Source organism: Balaenoptera physalus (assembly GCF_965194825.1).
Source record: "Balaenoptera physalus genome assembly, chromosome: 10".
Taxonomy (NCBI): domain Eukaryota; kingdom Metazoa; phylum Chordata; class Mammalia; order Artiodactyla; family Balaenopteridae; genus Balaenoptera; species Balaenoptera physalus.
The window spans coordinates 41538463-41558524 of NC_138889.1; the positions used below are offsets into that span (position 1 = coordinate 41538463).

The window sequence follows — 20062 nt, forward strand, 5'->3', positions numbered from 1 at the left end:
TAAATGTTTCTTGTATTTTCTCCACTCTATTTCCAAGATTTTGGATCACCTTTACTATCAATACTCTGAATTCTTTTTCAGGTAGACTGCCTATTTCCTCTTCATTTGTTTGGTAGGGTGGGTTTTTACCTTGCTCCTTCATCTGCTGTGTATTTCTGTGTCTTCTCATTTTGCTTAACTTACTGCGTTTGGGGTCTCCTTTTCTCAGGCTGCAGGTTTGTAATTCCCGTATTTTTGGTGTCTGCCCCCAGTAGGTAAGTTTGGGTCAGTGGGTTCTGTAGGCTTCCTAGTGGAGGGTACTCGTGCCTGTGTTCTGGTGGATGATGCTGGATCTTGTCTTTCTGGTGGGCAGGACTGCATCCTGTGGTGTGTTTTGGGGTGTCTGTGACCTTATTATGATTTTAGGCAACCTCTCTGCTAATGGGTGGGGTTGTGTTCCTGTCTTGCTAGTTGTTTGGCATGGGGTGTCCAGCACCGAAGCTTGCTGGTAGTTGAGTGGAGCTGGGTCTTAGTGTTGAGACATAGTTCTCGGAGAGCTCTCACCGATTGATATTATGTGGGGCCAGGAGCTCTCTGGTGGTCCAATGTCCTGAACTCAGCTCTCCCACCTCTGAGGCTCAGGCCTGACACCCAGCTAGAGCACCAAGACCCTGTCAGCCACACGGCTCAGAAGAAAAGGGAAAAAAAGAAAGAAAGAAAAAAGAAAAAAATATAATAAATAAAGTTGTTACAATAAAAAATTTAAAAATATGTTATTAAAATAAAAAATAAAAAATGTATTTAAAAAAAAGAAGAGAGCAACCAAACAAATAAACAAATCCACCAATGATAACAAGCACTAAAAACTAAACTAAGATAAACATATAAATCAGAAACTAGTCAGTCGCATACAGCAAACCCCAAGTCTATATTTGCTCCCAAAGTCCACTGCCTCAATTTTGGGATGATTTGTTGTCTATTCAGGTATTCCACAAATGCAGGGTACATCAAGTTGATTGTGGAGATTTTATCCACTGCTCCTGAGGCTGCACAGAGAAATTTCCCTTTCTCTTCTTTGTTTGCACAGCTCCTGGGGTTCAGGTTTGCATTTGACCCTGACTCTGCATGTAGGTTGCCCTCTGGCATCAGTTCTTTGCCCAGACAGGAGGGGGTTAAAGGAGCAGCTGATTAGGGGGCTCTAGCTCACTCAGGCTGTGGGGAGCGAGGGGTACAGAACGTGGGGTGAGCCTGCTGTGGCAGAGGCCAGCATGATGTTGCAACAGCCTGAGGCATGCTCTGTGTTCTCCCAGGGAAGTTGTCCCCAGATCATGGGACCCTGGCAGTGGCAGGCTGCATAGGTTCCTGGGAGGAGAGGTGTGGATAGTGACCTGTGCTTGCACACAGGCTTCTTGGTGGCTGCAGCAGCAGAGTTAGCATTTCATGCCCGTCTCTGGTGTCTGCGCTAATAGCCGCAGCTTGCGCCCATCTCTGAAGCTCGTTTAGGTGGTACTTTTAATCTCTTCTCCTCGTGCACCCCAAAACAACGGTCTCTTGCCTCTTAGGCAGTTCCAGACTTTTTGCCGACTCCCTCCCAGCTAGCTGTGGAGCACTAGCCCCCTTCAGGCTGTGTTCATGCAGCCAACCCCAGTCCTCTCCCTGGGATCTGACCTCCTAAGCTGGAGCTTCAGCTCCCAGCCCCCACCTGTCCCAGTGGGTGAGCAGACAAGCCTCTCGGGCTGGTGAGTGCTGGTCAGCACCAATCCTCTGGGCAGGAGTCTCTCTGTTTTGCCCTCTGCACCCCTGTGGCTGCGCTCTCCTCCGTGGCTCTGAAGTTTCCCCCTGCCCACCCCCACCTCTGCCAGTGAAGGGGCTTCCTAGTGTGTGGAAACTTTTCCTCCTTCACAGCTCCCTCCCAGAGGGGCAGGTCCCAACCTTATTCTTTTGTCCCTGTTTTTTCTTTTTTCTTTTGCCCTACCCAGGTATGTGGGGAGTTTCTTGCCTTTTGGGAAGTCTGAGATCTTCTGCCAGCGTTTAGTAGGTGTTCCGTAGGAGTTGTTCCACATGTAGATGTATTTCTGATGTATTTGTGGGGAGGAAGGTGATCTCCATGTCTTACTCCTCCGCCATCTTGAAGGTCCTCTCTCTATTACATCTACAGTAGGTTCTTATTAGTTATCTTTTATATATGCTTCCCATTGCTTTTTGAATCATTGCTTTTGAAACATTTAACTAGAACTTTTAGGCACTTGTTGTCTATCCCTGCCCGCCTCTCCAGCTTCATCTTGCCCCACTCTTCCCAGTTTCTTGCTTACAACCATATTAACATAATTTATTCTTCCATGAAGATGCCAGACTCTTCTCTCTGTCTAGAATTGTATCCCCACTGCCAATCTTCTCTCAGTTAACAATTTTTGGCTCTCAGATCTCAGCTTAAATGTGATTACCTCTGAAGAAACTTTCCCACCTCTGCAAACTAGGCTAGGGAGCCCTCTAATAAACTCTCATAGAATCTTGTACCTCTCCTTCATGATCACATTTTAACTAAAGATTCCTGGGGCTGTTTATTTGATGGCTCAGGACTACACCTGCTCTGTCCATGGCTACATTCCCTGGGCACAGTACAGTGCCTGACATCTGGAAGATCCATGGCACCTCTTTGTGGAAGGAGTAAATGAGCCAGGACTCACTGTGAGGAAAGACTTGGCTTCTGGTCTTGGTTCTGCCACTCAGTGAGCTGTGTGATCTTGGGCAGGTCATGTAACATCTCTGGGCCTCAATGTCCTCATCCGTAAAGCAGGGATGATGATATCTGATTTGCTTCCAGGGCTATAGAAAGAACCAAATGATAAATGTAGCTTAAAGTACTTTAGAAGCTGTAAAATATTATGTGGACATCATATATTATTACTCTTTTACAATTGGGTTGGTTACTGGAGGATTCAACAGCCTCAACATCAAAATCTCAAGCCTCTTAGGTTTCATGGTTTCCAGAAAAGTTCTGAATGGGCAGGGGCCTGCTGGTGCCCATAAATTCTGGATGCTGGCCAATGGGGCAGTGAGCTGGATTAAGAGGTGGCAGTAAGCCGGGGTTCTTCCTGCCAAAGCAGAATTTCTGCCTAATTTCCCCAGAGAACCTTATGTCTACGAAGAAATGAGGAAAGTCCCATCAGTAAGCCTCATGCCCATGTTTTGTGTCAGGGCTACCGCAATTTCCTGTGGCCTTTTGTCCTGGGGATCAGGCATTCCTAAAAATCTCCTTCTCCCACTCTCTTCTCACTGCTGCCAGTGGCAGAGCTATTCTTTATGACAAGCCACCAATTCCGTGACAGTCAGAGCTGAGTAATGATCTTCATAAGATTTTGTTGAAGTAAAAGGCTAAAGGATGAAAAAGTAAGAACTAGGAATATAGTGAGCCTGAACCAAGATGGCAAAGTAGAAGAACGTGCTCTCACTCCCTCTTGCGAGAACACCAAAATTACAACAAACTGCTGAACAATCATCGACAGGAAGACACTGGAACTCAACAAAAAAGATACCCCACATCCAAAGACAAAGGAGAAGCCACAATGAAACGGTAGGAGGGGCGCAATCACAATAAAATCAAATCCCATAACTGCTCGGTAGGTGACTCACAAACTGGAGAACACTTATAGCACAGAAGTCCACCCACTGGAGTGAAGGCTCTGAGCCCACATCAGGCTTCTGAACCTGGGGGTCCGGCAACGGAAGGAGGAATTCCCAGAGAATCAGACTTTGAAGGCTAGCAGGATTTGATTGCAGGACTCTGACAGGACTGGGGGAAACAGAGACTCCACTCTAGGAGGACACACACAAAGTAGTGTGCACATTGGGACCCAGGGGAAAGAGCAGTGACCCCAGGGGACACTGAACCAGGCCTACTTGCTGGTGTTGGGTGGTTTCCTGCAGAGGTGGTGGGTGGCTGTGGTTCGCCGTGGGGACAGGGACACTGGCGGCAGAAGTTCTGGCAGGTAATCCTTGGTGTGAGCCCTGCCAGAATCTGCCATGGGACCCACCAAAGAGCCTGTAAGTCCCAGTGTTGGGTCACCCCAGGCCAAACAACCAACAGGGAGGGAACACAGCCCCATTCATCAGCATTCAAGAGGATTAAAGTTTTACTGAGCTCTGCCCACCAGAGAAACAGCTCTACCCACCATCAGTCCCTCCCATCAGGAAACTTGCACAAGCCTCTTAAATAGCCTCATCCATCAGAGGGCAGACAGCAGAAGCAAGAAGAACTTCAATCTTGCAGCCTGTGGAACAAAAACCACATTCACAGAAAGATAGACAAGATGAAAAGGCAGAGGGCTACGTACCAGATGAAGGAACAAGATAAAACCCCAAATAAGTGGTGCTGGGAAAACTGGGCAGCTACATGTAAAAGTATGAAATTATAACACTTCCTAACACCATACACAAAAATAAACTCAAAATGGATTAAAGACCTAAATGTAAGGCCAGACACCATCAAACTCTTAGAGGAAAACTTAGGCAGAACACTCTATGACATAAATCACAGAAAGATCCTTTTTGACCCAGCTCCTAGAGAAATGGAAATAAAAACAAAAATACACAAATCGGACCTAATGAAACTTCAAAGCTTTTGCACAGCAAAGGAAACCATAAACAAGACGAACATGGAAGCAACCTAAGTGTCCATCATCAGATGAATGGATAAAGAAGATGTGGTACATATATACAATGGAATATTATTCAGCCATAAAAAGGGACGAAATTGGGTCATTTGTAGAGACATGGATGGATCTAGAGACTGTCATACAGAGTGAAGTAAGTCAGAAAGAGAAAAACAAATATCGTATATTAATGCATATATGTGGAACCTAGAAAAATGGTACAGATGAATCGGTTTGCAGGGCAGAAATTGAGACACAGATGTAGAGAACAAATGTATAGACATCAAGGGGGGAAAGCAGCGGGGGTTGGTGGTAGTGGTGTGATGAATTGGGTGATTGGTATTGACATGTATACACTAATGTGTATAAAATTGATGACTAATAAGAACCTGCTGTATAAAAAAATAAATAAAATTCAAAAATTCAAAAAAAAAAAAAAAGAACTAGGAATATAGCTAATCTGACCTCTTAGGGTCCATCGAGACAATTACAGATCAGATGTGCAAGACAGTGCTAGTTTGTTTTTAAAGGAGAAAGGGAGGACGAAGGAGACTCGAATAAGACAAAACACAGCCATTCATTTGCCTTCTTAGTTTTCTATTTCTGTGTAACAAATCTTCACAAACCTAACAGCTTAAAACTTAAAACAGTTTCCCTAGAGCAGAAGTCCAGGCATGGTGTAACTGGACCCTCAGCTCAGGGTCTCACAAGTCTGGGGTCTCAGCCAGGCCTGTGGTCTTGTCTGAGGTTTGGGGTCCTCTTCCAAGCTCATGTGGTTGTTGGTAGGGTCAGGGAGGAAGACGTTTTCGTCTACCCTGCTAGGCTTTTGTGGCTGGTCTAAGAATTAAATTGACATGAGAATTAACAAAAGAAAATCACACAAGAGTTTAATAACATGTGTACATGGGAGAGCCCCAGGAAAACTGAGTCACTAACGAAAATGGCTGAAACCCTCACCTTAAATACTATTTTCAGCTAAAGACCAAAGAGGATGTTGAGAGTCGTGGTTGGGACTTCAAGGGGAAGAAGGCAATTCACACGAAGATAGAAAAGCAAATGTTTGGTAAATAAATGTTTGCTGGGCCACGCAGAGACAATGGGACACAGGGTGGATTCTGATCTCTAGCCCCGGCCTAGAGTTTCCCCACCACCCCAGACCATATTCTTTGCAGATATCTCTGGTGATGCTCTATTCTGGGAACAGGTCTGCTATCTAAATTCTTTAGGCAGCTAAGGGGGAAGGTCAAAGTTTCCTCCTGAGTCTTTTAGGCCTCGATTGTTTTCAGCTCAAAATCATCCACATGCCAAAGAGACACTTTGCGGTGGCAAATTTTGTTCCCATACAATAGAAATCAGTTGTTTGTAGCTATAGAACTCATTCATTTGTTTCTTTAAGATTAGAGGAAACAAATGAGTCTCTGATTTTTAGACCCTCTTTCAAGGGTTCACCTGACTAGGTCAGACCCACCCAGAATAAGCTCTTATTTGATTAACTTAAAATCATCTGCTTAGGGACTGCAAATTTCCCTCCTCTTGCTATAGTTTAGGGGTTAGAAGCAAGTTACTGTTCCCTCCCACAACTCAGGGTGAGGGGAACACACAGAAGCATGGATACCAGGGATAGAAATCAACGGAGGTCATATTAAAACTCTCCCAGCCACACCTTCCATTTGCTGAGCTTCTATGGTGTGTGTGTGTGTGTGTGTGTGTGTGTGTGTGTGTGTAAGCAGAAATCACCTTGCTCCAACTTACTTCAACAAACTCAGGGGAAATTGGTTTTAAGGAAATAAGGATGTCTTGTAGACAGAAGGTAATAATGCAGCTTGGCCGGGGGAAGAACAGAGATTAGGCTGTGGAATGCTGTAGGGAAAGTTGTGTCTCTGTGTGCATTTGCTTCATCATTATCACTCTCTGTGGACTGACTTTATCTGATCTGCATTTGTGCTCTACAGTTCCAACCCCATGCTGTCTTGGGTAGAGTCCGTCTCTCTCTCTCTCCCCTGCCCTCTAGTTCTAAATTCTCAGAGAAGGAATCTTGGACCAGGTGCTCACCTCCAGAGCAGTCATCTCTGGCCACAGCGGGTGGGAACACACACTACGATCACAGCTGCCACCCATGGTGACCACGTACAGGGGGGATGATGGGAGTTGGTCAGAGAAAGAGGCTGATGTTCCCAAAAGACGCCCACTGCATGGTGTAAGGAATTGTCAGTGACCAGTCTGTACATATTCCACATCATCTTGTACATGACTTGGCAACAAGGCCCTTCATGTAGCAGTCGAGAGAGCAGAACGGGCTATGTTTAATGGTTAATAAGTTTAAAATGATGCTCCCGTGACCACAGCACTTAGAAGAAAGGTCATCCCACTGAAAGAACGCAGCGGAGGCAGAGAATGCAGGTCCAGGCGCAGAGGGTCCAATTTAGAGACAGAGTCACAGCTGCATCTAACAAAACCTTTCCTAGAAGTGGCTGAGAAAGCACATGCTTTGAGTAAGTGCAGAAAGCAAAAAAGATGTGAGTAACAAAAGCCGTGAAGGAGGAAGGGAATGTTCCAGCACAGATTGTATGGCTCAAGTTCTGATAAGAACAAAGTGAGACACAGAGAAGATAATCCAGACAGGGCCAGCCGTTTAAACCCAGCCAGCCGTGCTGCTTAAGAGCTTTTATCAACTCTTACTTATGAGGAATCAGTATCAGAATCCCTTGTGTGTCTTATAGTTGGCTTGTATAAATGTACATAGTGATGTGTAAACTGAGTGTGGTTCTTACCCTTGGTCGTGGGTGCATTACCATCAAATCCTCAGTGATCTTATTATAACTGCAGTTAAAGGATCATTACCAATATGGTCATACTTGTGTAAATGTGCATTTGATGATCACAACTGATGATCACAGTCAAGATTCCCAGGCTCAGAGTGAGCTAGACTAAGTAAATACTCCCCAGTCCCATGCTGTTAAAGACCTTAGTTTCAGTGAGGTTTATTTATATCCAGGTGTCCTACATGTTACAAAAACATTCTCAAAAGGGGGGATTTGACCTGGCTAGTGGTAAAGTTCTATTAGGCTGTGGGCCTCTTGGTGACAGAGACCAAGGCCAAATCATCTCTGTGTTGTGGTGCCAGCCCATATCACATCCTCAGGAAATGTTGGTTTTTTTAAAAAAATTTATTGAAGTATAGTTGATTTACTATGTTGTATTAATTTCTCCTGTAGAGCAAAGTGACTCAGTTATACATATATATATACATATACATATATATATATTCTTTTTTCATATTCTTTTCCACTATGGTTTATCACAGGGTATTGAATATACTTCTCTGTGCTATACAGTAGGACCTTGTTGTTTATGCATCCTATATATAATAGTTTGCATCTGCTAATCCCAAACTCCCAGTCCTTCCCTCTCCCACCCACTCTCCCCCTTGGCAAGAAATGTTTATTGAATGAAAAAAAGATTATTTATGATTTCAATATCATATATTCATTGTAATTATAACCTGCTGTTTGTCCTGGTAGATTGTGACTTTTTAGAACTGCACTGTCCAATATGATCACCATGACCCACACATAGCTTTTAAATTTTAATTTAAATTAAGTAAAATTTTAAAATTCAGTTTCTTCATTGTAATAGCCACATTTCAAGTGCTTAATAAGCACACGTGGCAAGTGGTATCAAATAGAACTTTCTCATCAGCACAAAGTTTTATTGGCCAGCAGTGCTCCTGAAGGTGGAGACTTCATCAGTATCCCTCACAGATGGTGTTCAACCACGATGTCTTGAACTAATGAGAGTTAGACTCTCCTGGTAAATCTCAGCCTAGTCTTCATTTCTTCACGGAAGACCTCACTGAGTTCTATTCTGTGCTCCCCCTGAGACTGAGGCGAATCCCTGTCTTGTCAGATTCTGATTCTTACACTGTACACAAAAATCAACTCAAAATGGATTAAAGACTTAAGTGCAAGACCTACAACTGTAAAACTTCTAAAAGAAAACATTGGGGAAAATCTTCATGCCATTGATATTGGCAACGATTTCATGGGTATGACACCAAAAGCACAGGCAACAAAAACAAAAATAAACAACTGGGACTACATCAAACTAAAGCTTCTGCACAGCAAAGGAACAATTGACAGTGAAAAGGCAACCTATGGAACGGGAGAAAATATTTGCAAATCATATACCTGGTTTGCAACTATATATAATCTGATAAGGGGTTAATCTCCAAAATATACAAGGAACTCTTACCACTCAATAGCAAAAAACCCCTAATAACCCAATTTGAAAATAGGCTAAGGACTTGAATAGACATTTCTCCAAAGAAGACATACAAATGCCCAAAAGGTTCATGAAAAAATGCTCAAAGTCACCAATCCTCTGGGAAATGCAAATCAAAACCAAAATGAGGTTTTACTGCACACGTGTCAGGATGCTATTATTGAGAAAACAAAAGATAACAAGGATGTGAAGAATTGGAACGATGCACACTATTTATGGGAATGCAAAATGGTGTACTGCTGTGAAAAACATTATGGAAGTCCCTCCAAAAAATTAAAAATAGAGCTACCATATGATCCAGTAATCCTACTTGTGGGTATTATCCAAAATAATTGAGATCAGGGTCTTGAAGAGATATTAGCCTCCTATGTTCTTTTTTTTTTCTTCTAATTTTAATTTATTTTATTAGAATATAGTTGAACATTTTGAAAACTCAAAATAAAAAATACTCCTTTTCATCCTTGTTCCAAACCACCCATTTTCCCCCTTTATGAGTAACTTTTGCTCAGAAACTGGAAGCAACGTAAAAAAAGTACTGTTTCCTTAATTAAGTAGTGCATTGAGGAAAAGTATAGTATAGTCTCCTATATTCATTGTAGCCCTGTTTACAACAGCCACGATGTGAAATCAACCTAAATGTCCATCAACAAGTGAATAAATATGATATATACATACAACAGAATACTATTCAGTCTTTCAAAAAAAGAAAATTCTACAATATGCAACAACATAGAGGAACCTTGAGGACACTATGCTAATTGAAATAAGCCAGTCACAGAAAGACAAATACTGCATGATTCCACTTACGTGCGGTATCTAAAACAGTCACATTTATAGAATCAAAGAGTGGAATGGTGGTCACCGGGCTGGGGACAGAGGGAAATGGAGAGTTAATAATCAATGGGCATCAAGTTTCAGTTAAGCAAGATGAATAATAAGCTCTAGAGATCTGCTGTACAACATTGTACCTATAGTCAAAAATCATGTATCGTACACTTAAATATTTGTTGAGGGCACATCTCATATTAAGTGTTCTTATCACAATAGAATAAAATAAAAAGTTTCTGCTTCCTATAAAAATGCCCCACCTTGTGGAGTGATGTTGCCTCTAGGCAGTAAAGCCCTCGGCAGCAGGGATGGCTCTGATGGCTCTGCACCTCCGTCATCTGGCTCAGCGGTTGACAGAGAGGAGATGTGCAGTCAAGTTTATCAAACAAAACCAATTAGGGAGCGTAAATTGCTGGCTTAGAGCAATACCTCTGTTACACGTCAAGCTGATGGCAGGGCAGGGGCGAGTGCTCCAGGCTGCATCTCTGCAGGAGGGTAGGACTCCTGTGTGACCCATGGGAGAGGGGAAGCAGGGGGACACGATTCACATAAAACACCAGCATGAAGGTCCTCATTTACCTAATGTCTAGTTCCTCGAGGCATCCCAGGTTCTTGAGAAAGTTTTCATGCTTTTTGGCTTCTGCCCACTCAACTCCTTATATCTCTGATACTTCTTCTTCTTCTTCTGTTTTTTTTTTTTTGGTATAGTTTTTAAAATACAAAAATTGCAGAGGAATAGCAAACATCTCATGCCTTTGTATCAAGAAGCGTCCTGACAGGAAATATATGGCAAAGGAGTGAGCAAGGTATAGGAAAGTCACAAGAGATAGTGCTGTACCCCAAGGATTCAGGAAACCTTAGCATCTTAAAGGCACAAGGTGGGGACCTGTTACCAGAACCTGACAGAGAGGGCTTCCTAATAGGAGCTTGCATTTCTGCAGAGAGGGAAGGAGTGGAGGAATAAATACCCCGACTCCCTCCCTTCCCTCCCTCCCTCCCATCTCTGCCCCTGTTCCCAGCTGGATGAACCCAGTGGGAGCCAGAAGGCCAAGAATCTGAACAGAGGGACCAGCCTCCTGGGGCATCGCAGGGTGGAGAATGGTGAAGTGTGGATCTGGAGGGCAACAGGAATAATCCCCATAACCCTCCACCTGGAATTAACTACTGGGAACATTTTGCTACTTTTGCTCCTCATTTAAAAAATAAATAAATAGAACTTCACAAGATAGAGTTAGAAGTCTTATTTGTTCACCTCACTGTTCCATTCTCCCCCTTCATCAGAGATAACCAATTTCATGAATTTGGTGTATGCCATTTGTGCGTATGTTTTTTTTTTTAACTTTTATTACATATATATAAATAAGCACTGGATAGCATTATTTTGACTTTTTAAGATTTTTATATAAATGTTTTCATGTCGTGCATATAATTCTGTGAATTGCTTTTTTCATTCAATGGTGTATGTGTTTTGGAGAGATTTGCACATTAGTATATGTCAATATATTTCATTCATCTTAACTGTTGAAGAGTATTCTACTCTATTTATCTACTCTCCTACTGATGGATATTAACCTTGTTTCCAATATTCACTATTCAAACAGGGCTGCATCCAGGCTCAGAGGGTCTGAACATTCTCAACTTTACCAGAAATTGCCAAATTACTCTCCAGAATGGTTGTGCTAATTTATATTCTCACCAGCAACACACGAGGGTCCCTCTTCCCCCACATCCTCACCAACTCTCTGTATTTCAGATTTTAATTTTTGCCTACATAACAGGTATGAAATGGTATCCCATTGTTGTTTAATTGTCATTTTCCTGATTACTAGTGAAGGTGAGCAATTTTTTCAGACATTTATTGACCACCTGGCTTTCCTCTTCTGTGAATTGCCTGCCTCTATCTTTGCCTACATTTTACTGAATTGTTTCTCTTCTCCTTTGTGATTTGTAAGCCTGTATGTCTATTCTGGATGTTAAATCTTTGTGTAAAATGTGATTTGCAACCCAAGACACTTCTAATTAGCTCAGGATGAGGTTTTATAAAAATCTGAATCAAGGGCTTAACAGGTACAAATATCTTCAAGGAAAGGAAAAGGTAAGGTGGTATTTGCTCACATTGCTCCAGGAATTTTTTTCCAACATACTGGAGAATAACAGGAAAGTCTCTAAAATTCCAAGGGAATCACTGCATTAAATTGGGGCTTGATTATCTCTTCTCCACAGAGGTGCCTTGTTCCCTGGCTCCAGATGCATGGCATCCCGAGGGGAAATTGTTGCTGTGTTTTCAGCATCGGCTGTTTGGCCTTGATGACGCACTCCATGATGAATTAATGCTGCCAAGGAGGCAGATATGTGCTGCGTTTCAAACCACTGAAGTATGTGAACTAAATCCCCCAATTCATCTCTCAGGAACAGCTGCCCGAGGAGAGGGTTCTCTCTGAAGACTCTGGTGACAAATTTAACTCAACACTGGCACCTTGTTTTAGAAGATGCTTCCTCAGCCAGCAAAATAATTCACATCAGGACACATCAAGAGACACCTCTGTTTGGGGAGAGGTGAGAGAGATTAGGTCCACCCATCATTTGTTCACCTGTGCAAACTTGTGTTTCTACTGTGTGGGCCCATCACTGAACACACTGCACACACATCAGTGAATTAGACACAGGACCTGCCCTTGAAGAATTCACAGAGTAACAGGGAGAAGGATGTGTGAACCTGTGCTAGGTGCCATAGAGAGGAATGTGCAAAGGGTTATGGGACCATAGATGGAGGGACTAATCCTCCAGCTCCTTCCAGACTTAGCTCGAGAATCTTCCTACCCCATTTCTGTACATCACTCCTCTCTCTTCACTTCCCACATTACTTTGGCATTGTCTGCTCGTGGGTTCCTCTTCCCAACAAGGCTTTAAGCCAGGGTGTCTCAACTTCAGTACTATTGACATTTCGGGCCAGATGAATGTTTACTAGGGGAGGGGCTGTCCTGGAACTTTGCAGAATGTTCAACAGCATCCCTGACCCCTACTCACTACATGCCAGTATCACACACATGCATACACACACAACACACACTCACATACATTATGATAGCCAAAAATGTCTCTAGACATTGCCAATGTCCCCTGGCATCCAAATCACCCCAGTTGAGAACCTCCTGTAAGCTCTAGCAAGGCAGTAACCACATTTTTTTCCTCTCTGATTCCTGGTGCCTTGGACAAGCCACTGTGAACCAAACAGAACTTTGCTTGGAGGGATAAGGAAAAGCCTTGTGTTAAAAAAGTATCGGATTTGGATTTTGAAGGATAGAGAGGAATAATCTATGTCAGCACTCTCCTGCAGAACTTTCTGTGATCATGGAAATATTCTATATACTTTCTAATACAGTAGGCACTACCATATGTGGCCTTCGAGCACCTGAAATGTGTGAACAAGAAACTGAATTTTTAGGGACTTCCCTGGTGGTCCAGTGGTTAAGAATCTGCCTTCCAATGCAAGGGACGTGGGTTCGATCCCTGGGCGGGGAATTAAGATCCCACATGCCGCAGGGCAACTAAGCCTGTGCATTGCAATTACTGAGCCTGTGTGCTCTGGAGCCCATGAGCCACAACTAGAGAAAAGCCCGTGCCACATCTAGGGAAGCCCCACACCACAATGAAAGAGCCCATGCACTGCAACAAAAAGATCCCACATGCCACAGCTAAGACTTGACACAGACAAATAAATAAACATAAAATTTTTTTTAACTGAATTTTTTATTTCATTTAGTTTTAATTTCTTTAAATTTCCAAGGCTACATGTGGCTAGAAGCTGCCATATTGGATAGCACAGCTCTAAGCATTGAGTAGCCTGCACCACTGTAAGTGCTACTCACCAAATGTGAGTTTGGGTTTGGATAATTTCCCAGATATTCAGAAACATATTTACACTACCAGTTTCTCTGACCATTATCCAAGCCTAAAGCAATATGTTATGGAATAAAATGAATATTATCATGCATTATTCTACAGAGGTGATAAAAGAGGCTCACCCCACCCATCACAAAGCAACCAGGGACACCATTCTTGAGGGGCTTGAAGATGGATGCTGGTGGAATTCTCAGAATCACCCCATTTATTTAAAAGCAGCTCATCCATCTATCTATCCTTTTGCACATTTATCCAAGGAACACATATTGAGAACCTACTGTGAGCTCTCACTGAGATCACAAAAAATATGCAGAACAGTCAGAGAGACAAATGTGTAAACAACTAACTAGAATACATTACAAGGAGAGCAGTGATGGAGTCCTGTGTGTGAGATCTTAAGTGCCTGACATGGATAGAGAAAGCTTGACAGCGAAGCTGATGCTGAGCTGAGCCTTAGAGTTAGGGAGAAAACTAGGTGAGTCACTTTTCTAAACGTAGCTGAACTATAAAAAAAAAAAAAAAAAAATCACCTAGAGGCTTTTTTAAAAATAAATTCTCTGGCTTCTTCTCTGGAAATTACTGGCATAGAGCTTAGACTTTCACACGTTTAGCAAGCACCCCTGGAAAATCTAGGAAAGAGGTGTTAGGAGGATGGGGCCAATAACTCCCATGTGTAGATAGGAACAATGTCAGGTCTTAGTGATGGTCCTGATACCTGATATGTATCAATATATCATACCTGCCATAAAATAAATGGCAGGAGTTTGAAAATAGGCATTTTTTCTCAGATATCAAAAGCAATTGGAAAAGTGGGAGATTAAGAAAAATAAAAGAATTAAAGAGAAAAGGAAAGCCCATACATAAGCCTACCATCCAGACCTAATCATTGTCTGAAATTTTTTTTTAATTGTGTGTTAGTTTCTGCTTTATAACAAAGTGAATCAGTTATACATATACATATGTTCCCATATATCTTCCCTCTTGCATCTCCCTCCCTCCCACGCTCCCTGTCCCACCCCTCTAGGAATTTTTGATAAATATTTTGCTGGTCTTTTTCTCTGTATACTCATACATACACACAAAACTGGAATAATACTGTACCTATTCTGCTTTTAAATATACTTTTCTATTTTAGAATAGATTTAGATTTAAAGTTGAGGAGGTGGAGATAGCCTCATCCACCAGAGATCAGACAGCAGAAGCAACAAGAACTACAATCCTGCAGCCTGTGGAACAAAAACCACATTCACAGAAAGATAGACAAGATGAAAAGGCAGAGGACTATGTACCAGATGAAGGAACAAGATAAAACCCCAGAAAAACAACTAAATGAAGTGGAGATAGGCAACCTTCTAGAAAAAGAATTCAGAATAATGATAGTGAAGATGATCCAGGACCTCAGAAAAAGAATGGAGGCAAAGAAAGAGAAGATGCAAGAAATGTTTAACAAAGACATCGAAGAATTAAAGAACAAAAAAACAGAGATGAACAATACAATAACTGAAATGAAAACTACACTAGAAGGAATCAGTAGCAGAATAACTGAGGCAGAAGAACAGATAAGTGACCTGGAAGACAGACCTGGAAGACAGAATGGTGGAATTCACTGCCATGGAACAGAATAAAGAAAAAAGAATGAAAAGAAATGAAGACAGCCTAAGAGACCTCTGGGACAACATTAAACACAACAACATTCACATTATAGGGGCCCAAGAAGGAGAAGACAGAGAGAAAGGACTTGAGAAAATATTTGAAGAGATTATAGTTGAAAACTTCCTTAACATGGGAAAGGAAATAGCTACCCAAGTCCAGGAATCACAGAGAGTCCCATACAGGGTAAACCCAAGGAGAAACACGCCAAGACACATAATAATCAAATTGGCAAAAATTAAAGACAAAGAAAAATTACTGAAAGTAGCAAGGGAAAAACGACAAATAATATACAAGAGAGCTCCCATAAGGTTAACAGCTCATTTCTCAGCAGAAACTCTACAAGCCTGAAGGGAGTGGCACGATATACTTAAAGTGGTGAAAGGGAAGAAACTACAACCAATATTACTCTACCTGGCAAGGATCTCATTCAGATTCGATGGAGAAATCAAAAGCTTTACAGACAAGTAAAAGCTAGGGAATTCAGCACCACTAAACCAGCTCTACAACAAATGCTAAAGGAACTTCTCTAAGTAGGAAACACAAGAGAAGAAAAGGACCTACAAAAACAAACCCAAAACAATTAAGAAAATGGTCATAGGAACATACATATTGATAATTACCTTAAACTTGAATGGATTAAATGCTCCAACCAAAAGACACAGGCTCGCTGAATGGATACAAAAACAAGACCCATATATATGCTGTCTACCAGAGACCCACTTCAGACCTAGGGACACATACCGACTGAAAGTGAGGGGATGGAAAAAGATATTCCATGCAAATGGAAATCAAAAGAAAGCTGAAGTAGCAATACTCATATCAGATAAAATAGTCTTTAAAATAAAGAATCTTACAAGAGACAAGGAAGGACACTACATAATGATCAAGGGATCAATCCAAGAAGAAGATATAACAATTATAAATATATATGCACCCAACATAGGAGCACCTCAATATATAAGGCAACTGATAACAGCTATAAAAGAGGAAATCGACAGTAACACAATAATAGTGGGGGACTTTACCACCTCACTTACACCAATGTACAGATCATCCAAATGAAAATAAATAAGGAAACAGAAGCTTTAAAAGACACAGTAGATCAGATAGATTTAATTGATATATATAGGACATTCCATCCAAAAACAGCAGACTACACTTTCTTCTCAAGTGTGCACGGAACATTCTCCAGGATAGATCACATCTTGGGTCACAAATCAAGTCTTGGTAAACTTAAGAAAATTGAAATCATATCAAGCATGTTTTCTGACCAAAACTCTATGAGATTAGAAGTGAAGTACAAAGAACAAAACGTATAAAACACAAACACATGGAGGCTAAACAATACATTACTAAATAACCAAGAGATCGCTGAAGTAATCAAAGAGGAAATTAAAAAATACCTAGAGAAAAATGACAGTGAAAACACGATGATCCAAAACCTATGGGATGCAGCAAAAGCAGTTCTAAGAGGGAAGTTTATAGCTGTACAAGCCTACCTCAAGAAACAAGAAAAATCTCAAATAAACAATCTAACCTTAAACCTAAAGGAACTAGAGAAAGAAGAACAAACAAAACCCAAAGTTAGCAGAAGGAAAGAAATCATAAAGATCAGAGCAGAAATAAATGAAATAGAAAGAAAGAAAACAATAACAAAGATCAATAAAACTGAAAACTGGTTCTTTGAGAAGATAAACAAAATTGATAAACCATTAGCCAGACTCATCAAGAAAAAGAGGGAGAGGACTCAAAGCAATAAAGTTAAAAATGAAAAAGGAGAAGTTACAACAGACACTGCAGAAATACAAAGTATCCTAAGAGACTACTACAAGCAACTCTATGCCAATAAAATGGACAACCTGGAAGAAATGGACAAATTCTTAGAAAGGTATAACCTTCCAAGGCTGAACTAGGAAGAAATAGAAAATATGAACAGACCAATCACAAGTAATGAAATTGAAACTGCGATTAAAAATCTTCCAACAAACAAAAGTCCAGGACCAGATGGCTTCAAAGGTGAATTCTATCGAACATTTAGAGAAGAGCTAACACCCATCCTTCTCAAACTCTTCCAAAAAATTAAGGAGGAAGGAACACTCTCAAACTCATTCTATGAGGCCACCATCACCCTGATACCAAAACCAGACAAAGACACTATAAAAAAAGAAAGTTACAGACCAATATCACTGATGAATATAGACGCAAAAATCTTCAACAAAATACTAGCAAACAGAATCCAACAACACATTAAAAGGATCATACACCATGATCAAGTGGGATTTATCCCAGGGATGCAAGGATTCTTCAATATATGCAAATCAATCAATGTGATGCACCATATTAATAAATTGAAGAAGAAAAACCATATGATCATCTCGATAGATGCAGAAAAAGCTTTTGACAAAATTCAACACCCATTTATGATAAAAACTCTGCAGAAAGTGGGCATAGAGGGAACCTACCTCAACAAAATAAAGGCCATATATGACAAACCAACAGAAAACATCATTCTCAGTGGTGAAAAACTGAAAGGGTTTCCTCTAAGATCAGGAACAAGACAAGGATGTCCACTCTCACCACTATTATTCAGTATAGTTTTGGAAATTCTAGCCATGGCAATCAGAGAAGAAAAAGAAATAAAAGGAAATTAAACTGGAAAAGAAGAAGTAAAACTGTCACTGTTTGCAGATGACATGATACTACTATACATAGAAAATCCTAAAGATGCCACCAGAAAACTACAAGAGCTAATCAATGAATTTGGTAAAGTTGCAGGATACAACATTAATGCACAGAAATCTCTTGCATTCCTGTACACTACTGATGAAAAATCTGACAGAGAAATTAAGGAAACACTCCCATTTACCACTGCAACAAAAAGAATAAAATACTTAGGAATAAACCTACCTAGGGAGATAAAAGACCTGTATGCAGAAAACTATAAGACACTGATGAAAGAAATTAAAGATGATACAACAGATGGAGAGACATACCATCTTCTTGGATTGGAGGAATCAATACTGTGAAAATGACTATACTACCCAAAGCAATCTACAGATTCAGTGCAATCCTTACCAAATTACCAGTGGCATTTTTTTACGGAACTAGAACAAAAAATCTTAAAATTTGTATGGAGACACAAAAGACCCTGAATAGCCAAAGCAGTCTTGAGGGGAAAAAACGGAGCTGGAGGAATCAGACTCCCTGACTTCAGACTATACTACAAAGCTACAGTAATGAAGACAATATGGTACTGGCACAAAAAACAGAAACATAGATCAATGGAACAGGATAGAAAGCCCAGAGATAAACCCACGCACCTATGGTCAACTAATCTATGACAAAGGAGGCAAGGATATACAATGGAGAGAAGACAGTCTCTTCAATAAGTGGTGCTGGGAAAACTGGACAGCTACATGTAAAAGAATGAAATTAGAACACTCCCTCACACCATACACAGAAATAAACTCAAAATGGATTAGAGACCTAAATGTAAGACCAGACACTATAAAACTCTTAGAGGAAAACATAGGAAGAACACTCTTTGACATAAATCACAGCAAGATCTTTTTAGATCCACCTCCTAGAGTAATGGAAATAAAAACAAAAATACACAAATGGGACCTAATGAAACTTCAAAGCTTTTGCACAGCAAAGAAAACCATAAACAAGACAAAAAGACAACCCTCAGAATGGGAGAAAATATTTGCAAACAAATCAATGGACAAAGCATTAATCTCCAAAATACACAAACAGCTCATGCAGCTCAATATTAAGAAAACAAGCAACCCAATCCAAAAATGGGCAGAAGACCTAAATAGACATTTCTCCAAGGAAGACATACAGATGGCTAAGAAGCACATGAAAAACTGCTCAACATCGCTAATTATTAGACAAATGCAAATCAAAACCACAATGAGGTATCACCTCACACCAGTTAGAATGGGCATCATCAGAAAATCTACAAACAACAAATGCTGGAGAGGGTGTGGAGAAAATGGAACCCTCTTGCAGTGTTGGTGGGAATGTAAATTGATACAGCCACTATGGAGAACAGTATGGTGGTTCCTTAACAAACTAAAAATAGAATTACCATATGATCCAGCAATCCCACTACTGGGCATATACCCAGTGAAAACATAATTCAAAAAGGCACATGCACGCCAGTGTTCATTGCAGCACTATTTACAATAGCCAGGTCATGGAAGCAACCTAAATGCCCATCAACAGACGAATGGATAAAGAAGATGTGGTACATATATACAATGGAATATTAGTCAGCCATAAAAAGGAACGAAATTGGGTCATTTGTTGAGACGTGGATGGATCTAAAGACTGTCATACAGAGTGAAGTAAGTCAGAAAGAGAAAAACAAATATTGTATATTAATGCATATATGTGGAACCTAGAAAAATGGTACAGATGAATCGTTTTGCAGGGCAGAAATTGAGACACAGATGTACAGAACAAACGTATGGACACCAAGGGGGGAAAGCTGTCGGGGAGTGGGGGTAGTGGTGTGCTGAATTGGGCGATTGGGATTGACATGTATACACTGATGTGTATAAAATTGATGACTAATAAGAACCTGCTGTATAAAAAAATGAATTAAATAAAATTGAAAAATTAAAAAAAATCCAAGTGGAGATATTATGTAGGCAAATGAATATAGATCTCGACAATTTATGACCAAAAACCACAGTGTGTAATCTGTGTTTATTATTTAAAATTTTGTACTCCCTAAGCCTTAAAAAAAAGAAAGAAGG

At 40.8% G+C, this 20062-nt stretch overlaps 1 long non-coding RNA gene across 1 annotated transcript in view; it reads left to right on the plus strand.

The window, feature by feature from the left end:
• The first annotated feature begins 1613 nt into the window (after positions 1–1613).
• Positions 1614–20062, plus strand: part of LOC309636721 — a 939587-nt gene continuing 921138 nt past the window's right edge. The window contains exon 1 of the long non-coding RNA XR_014250175.1: positions 1614–2113. This is a non-coding gene — a long non-coding RNA (uncharacterized lncRNA). The remainder of the gene's footprint in view (positions 2114–20062) is intronic.